This window comes from Arvicanthis niloticus, chromosome X (assembly GCF_011762505.2).
Source record: "Arvicanthis niloticus isolate mArvNil1 chromosome X, mArvNil1.pat.X, whole genome shotgun sequence".
Taxonomy (NCBI): domain Eukaryota; kingdom Metazoa; phylum Chordata; class Mammalia; order Rodentia; family Muridae; genus Arvicanthis; species Arvicanthis niloticus.
In genome coordinates this window covers 110,745,984-110,752,624 of record NC_047679.1, presented here as the reverse complement: position 1 = coordinate 110,752,624, position 6,641 = coordinate 110,745,984, and positions in this window count along the sequence as shown.

Sequence of the window (6,641 nt, the reverse complement as noted above, 5' to 3'; positions counted from 1 at the left end):
TGTGGTCAATGCTATAACGGGGGCCTTACATACTTCTATGGAAATACAAATGAATATTAAACTAATATGTAAGCTTATTTCTCCTTTTAGAGAATATGGGTGAACCTACCATGAAAGTGGGTTTCTACAGAATACATAAGAAATTCCCCAAACTAAGCAGGATACCTTATATTAGTTTTTGGTTAAATGTGTAGTTCCTGATTGTCTTTAATCCAATTGTACTTCTTCACTTTAACCACTTTTGTTTGGATTGAAGAATTATTCAGTGTTTAAAAATAGTATTAATTGTAATATTTGTAGGAACATAGTACCACAATGAAACAAAGTTAATGAGGACAAGAATGTTACAGCTGTCTTCTACTAAAATGCAGAGAGAAGATCATGAAGCTAAGTTGGGACATGAAGCTGTTTGCTGGAAGGCATGACTGTCTATCTCCTAAAAGATGTCAAAGGAAAGAGAAAGAAAGAATGAAAGAAAGAAAGAAAGAAAGAAAGAAAGAAAGAAAGAAGGGAGGGAGGGAGGGAGGGAGGGAGGGAAGATTGGAGGCATGGTGGAAGGGAGGGAGAGAAATGTGTGATAGCCATGATGATTGTGATAGGACACCATTTTAGGCAGAACTAGTTCCAGCACACCTTATTAACTGTATCATGAATGAAGTAAAGAATTCTGGCAAAGTAACTGTTTATACCACAGAAGGGGGAATGCTGTGTGATGAATACATGAATAATCTAATGAAGAAGAATAAAAGGTAGCAGCTGTCAAGTGCTTTCTAGGCAAGGAGAGCGACAGAGTGCAATGATTGCTGGCAAGCTGAAGAAATCTAGATGCCAACAAGCTAGCAATGGGCTTTCGCTTTTAATCATCCAGTTGATGCCATGTTTCAAGAGTGTTCGTCAGTATTATCACCTTTCCATTTTTGATCAAACAAAAGTTCAAGAGTGCTGACACCCAGATGTGCAAGGACTGGTCCTTAAGGCTCTTGATTGTAAGCCTCTCACATTCCAAATGACAAATAGTTGTCATCCTTGATATCACTCAGCATAGTGGAGCTTTGGCCCAGCAGAAAAAAAATTAGACTTACTATTTGGTCTCTTTCTGTCACATCAATGGTCTCCAAGTTGAACACTAAGACAATTTAGTTGGAAGCACTGTGGAGTCTTAGAGAAATGGCTTGGCAAGCAATTTCAGGGTGCATTTTGTAGTGGTTGTTACCAGATGGGGATGAGTCCTTCGTGTTGAATCTTGCAAGTGTGTATGATCTGGCAAAGGCTAGCACTAAAAGGAGCACACATGTGAAGAGGGCACTTAGCATCACTCTCACGGCTGCAATGACACAGCCATTACTTTTGATTAAATAAGTAATATTCTTAGTGATCCACTTTCTCATCATTAAGGGCCATTAGTAACTACTCTTTGTCATACATGGACCCTAATGGAACGCTAGCAATGCTTTTACTGAAGAGTTTCTAATTTTCAACAGGAAAATGGATAAGACTAGATGCAGAATTTAGATCCTTCCTCTAAAGCTGTTTTAAAATACCTTTCCCATCCCCACCCCCCACTTTGCTCCTCTACTCTGGGAAACAAAGCTGCCACACAGGGCCAGGAGTCCTAGAGCAGGAAGAACATCTTTGGGTTCACTCTCCTGGGCTATATATAGTTCAGGCCTTAGTCACAGGGGAGCACACTCACCCCTCAATTGAAAACACACACACACACACACACACACACACACACACACACACACAAGCAGCTTTGCTGATTTCTCTGATTCTTTGGAGTCCGTGCGGTTCAATTTGATAACCAAATCATCTATTAGGCCAAAAGAGACCTCTTTAAAGCCAGAGACCCACTCTTATCTGTTCTAATATTCCAAAAGATGTTTGTAGGCTAACCTCCCCCAAATCAGGCAACACTGGAGTGAGGGTATGTTTGGGTTAGCTGTAGCAAGCTGTTTTTATCCTCATGGTAAAACTGTTTAATGGGGGTTAGAAGTTGTTTCCAAAATAATAGGCATGAGAGAGGCAAGGTGAAATAGCTACATGACTTCTAAGTAAGACTCATGAAAATCCACCCAACCCCCTGCCTCCCTATTTCCCCCCCATGTGTCTTCTCTTCAGTCTATTGAATTGGGTAAATTAGAAAGCTCTTTGAAACTGTAACTTTCCTTTGATTTTGACAAACGTTGGTGATTTATTGAGCAGATAATATTGAAAGTTTCTAGCATGATCGTCAAGTCACTGTAGTCACTGTAGATTCAGAGATAAGCAGGAGCACGGAGTCCACACAGCCAGAGGAAATTTGAGCCAAAAAGCATTAAATTTCATTTTCACTAACAAATCTGTACAAAATGTACAATCTGTACTTTGGTTTCTTGGCCATCTGGCTGTATATCAGTTTAATATTTGGTCTTGACATGATAAATACCAGTCAAGTAGACAGCTTGGACAGATCTTGTTTCTTTTACTAGGTGAAGGATTAGTGGGTAATCCTGAGACTGTTCTTTGTGTGTTCTTGAAGCCTGTGAATGTTAAAGCCATTAGGATATGGGGCACCGTGTGTCAGAGAGAAGACCACTCCATTGGCCAATGCTTTTTAATTAACAGAGGTTTGGTATCAGCTTTCCTGTCTCCCTGTTAAGTTTCCATGTCTGTGCAGGTGCATCCTGTTGTGATTACAGAACAACATAGGGGACGGTGATGGCAGAAGCACGTTGGACAATGATGATGATGATGACCCATGGCCTGTAGGCCCCCCCCCCCCCTGTTTTCTGTCTCCTGCTGTACAAGTTTCCAAAGACCTATCCTTTAAAGAAACTCTTTTGATTGATTCATTCTTTCAACAAATATTTGCTGAACACTGCTTTTATCCTTTGATCTTGTATTAGGCCCTGGCAATGAGCAAGGTAAATCAGCTGGGTAAAATCTAAGGCAGTCAATTGGGAAAATATTAAAGTACACTAAGGTGGTGAATGCACTACCTTCACCTCACATGAATGTGTCATTCACTGCCTCTCTGAGCATGCTTCTATGATGAAAACAGATGGCTCCAATGAAATGTTCTGGAATCTCAGACGTGATGTTGCTCCCAACTCTGCCTATTACCATGATGTCATGAGGCGTGTCATGGAAATGAAGAGCAGAGAGCATGGTGAAGTTCCATACATGACATTTGGTATGATTTTTAGTTCAGTTCATAAAATATGGGACTTAGTATATGAATCACCCTGAGGAAGAGTATTCCTTTTCTAAAAGCCTCTATCAGCAGACACCCTGGGGTTTGTATCTGGAGCTATTCTTGACCTAAATTGAAGAGAAGAAAAGATGGGGAAAGAGTGAGTGACTATAAGGATCACAGAGTTGTTGTGAAATTTTGTGTTAAGAATCTGTGCTGTGTGATCAGCTGGAGCTGAAGCATCAGCAGCTGTGATTAGCAGGAGACCAGCACAGCTGAAATGAAACCTTTGTTTTGCCAGGGTGATTGAACTTCGTCAGCTGGGGCTGAGACCAGCATCACGGAGGCAAAAATTTTCTGAGAACTATTTCCTCAAGGTCAGCACACAGAAGCTGTAGTCCAGTTGGAGACTGAGATGAATGTTGTGCTGGCAACCAAACTTGGTAATGTGGAAGAGTTTTCCAGGTGGCACTGATTTTGAAGGTCTGAATGGTGGACCACAGAGAACAACTAAGGCTTGGCACCATGAGATGTCATTGGTGAAGTTACAGCCTCAGTTGAAGTAAAAGCCCCAGGATTGAAGGGGTAGTGGAAAAGAAGTTGAGGCTTGGTATGCTGTGGCAGGATCAGAGTCCCTGGAGGGAGTCTAGCAGAGGGTATTTGAGAAGATGCAGCTCAGTTGCACTGTAGACCCCAGCATTTTGGAGATGCTAGCTAGTATCATGGTATGACTGCCAAGAACAGCAGCAGCAGTGGAGTGGAGCTTGCCTGAGTCTAGGAGAGAAGCTGTAATGTGCTTCAGAGGATGGAATCAGAAAAAAATGGCACAAGTGCTTTGGACTCAGAGGATTGATTGAGTGGGTCCCAGATGTCAAGCACTGAACTTTTTACATGGTTGGATTGTTTTCATTTGATTTGATTGTGATTATGCCTTGGTTATTTCCTCTTGGAGCAAGGAAGTGTTTAATTTGTTGTAGTCGTCGTTGTTGTTGTTTGATTTTACAGAAGCCCACAGTTGAAGAGACTTAGGACTTGGAGAAAATGTCCCAGCTAGTTTGGCCTGTGGGGATTTTTATAAATTGATGATATGTGGAACAAACCAGCTCAGTGTGAGTGGTGTCACTTCTGGGCTGCTGGTCCTGGGTGCTATATGAAAGCAGGCTGAGCAAGCCATGAGCAAATAAGTAAGTAGGCAGCACCCTTCATAGACTGTGCCTTGAGTTCTTGCACTGACTTCCCTGGATGGACTACCAAGCTGGAAGATGAAACAGTTTCTTTCCCAAGCTGCTTTTGCCCATTATGTTTTATCACAGCAATAGAAAACCTAAGAGAGCTTGCAAGTTCTACCACCTACATATTCATCATATGGCCCTGGACCAACAGGGCCAATATTGCCTTGAATGCTCTGTTCAGATCCTCTGAATCCTGATCTTCCTTTAAACAAAATTCCTTAGTTATTTCTATTCACAGAACATTGTATGAGAAATTGTTTTCTGGATAAGCTATTTACAAACTTTTTCTTTCACTTCCATACATTAGTCAAGTGATTCTGTATAGAACACAACTTTTTACATGGTTGGGGCATGTGGCAAGGTCACAGACATTTCTATACTATGAGAAAAATAATTTTAAAAAGCATTATGATGCAGCTGTGTAACATCATGGTTTAGAATAACTGATCTATTTCCTAGAGATGACTGGATTGCCTATATCCTTTGTCAAGCTCAAAGCAGATCTGGTACCAGGAACCCAAGTCTTTGGTGACCCTTTGCTTTTCAAAGGTTTTATTTGCTTGTAATAGTACATATTTATAAGGCACTGTGAGGTAACAATCAAGTTGGGGAAATTAATATTGCCACTTCCTTAGCATTACTTTGTTTTTGAAGCTTGGGAGTTCCTCTTTTCTAGTTATTCATCAATTATATAATTCTTATATAAATCAATTATATAATGCCAACAGTTCTCAACCTGTGGGTCATGACCTCTTTGCAGGTTGAATATCAGATATCCTGCATATCAGACATTTATTATTATACTTTACTACAGTAGCAAAATTACAACTGTTAAAATTTATTAAAGGGTCACAGCATTAGAAAGTTCGAGAACCACTGTGATACATTATTGTGAATTATATAGTATTTCCCGTACACTATAGAAAGCTAGCACTTATTACCCCATAAGTGTTTGTACAGTTTCCCACTATCTTCCCTCCTCTCCATCTCCACCATCTTGTTACTACTATTTCACCTTCTGGTAGACTGCAGAAGTCAGTCAAGACAAGGTCTCACTGAGATTCCAAGTCTTGTCTGAATCTTAAGATGGTCTGCTTCAGTGCTGAATCACCTTGCCTGGTGTCAACAGAGTAAACATATAGAATTTGTCTTCCTGAGTCTGACTTATTTTGCTTAACATAATCTCCAGTTCCATCATTTTCCTGAAAAAGTGACATGATTTCATTCTTTTTTATGGTCGAATAGAGCTTCATTGATTATGTATAATGCAGGAACTTTATCCATTTATCCATTTTTGTAAATAGTTTAGCAATAAACATGTGCAGATATCTCTATAATATGTTGAATCCTGAGGTATACACACAAGAGCACTGTAGATGGAACATATGGTAATTCTGTTTGGTTTCCTGAGTAGCCTCCACATTGTTCTCTGTAGTGGCTGCCAGCAGTGCATGAAAATCCCTTTTGTCAACATCCTTGCCAGCACTTTCATTTTCTGTCTTTTGGGTAATAGCCATTCTCACTAGGGTGAAATAATACTTCATTAATCGTTTTTAAAAATTCTATTTCCCAGTGTTTATGAATTTGTTAGCCATATTGAATTTCATCATGTGTGAGATGAATATTCGCCTCCTGTACTCATTCTAAACAGGATCCTCTTTTTCTGGTATTAGGTTTGTTTTTTGAGACAGGATCTTATTAGGTAAGATCCCATCAAGCTTGATATTGTCTTGATTCAGTGGCCTCTTGAGTGTTGGGATTACAGGCTTACCCAGATGTGCCAGGCCTCAGCACTGAGACTTATGTAAATTCATCATTCATTCCAGATAGTCCAAATAGTTATTCTTTGCCAAATGAACAGGTTGAATCTTCCTCCCAGTCTGTAGATTGTCTCTTTCCCCTTTTGTTTCTTTGGTCATGTAGAAGCTTTTTAATTTGTATAAATCAATATGCTTCCTTCTTTTTTCTATTTCTTATGCTTTTAAGCTCTTGTTTTTTGTTTATTTTGTTTTTTAAATTGTTGGGGATTTTTACCATTACCTAAACCAATGTCTTGAAGTATTCCCCTTTTGTTTTTTTTTTTTTTTTTTTCATTCTAGTTTTTGGTCTTATATTAAGATCAAGGCTCCATTTTGAGTTGATTTTGTATATAGAGAGTGATGAGGCAAGCTTTTCAAACTGTGACTATCCAGTGTCCTGCACCACTTCCTCAAGAAGCTGTCTTTTTCTGAATG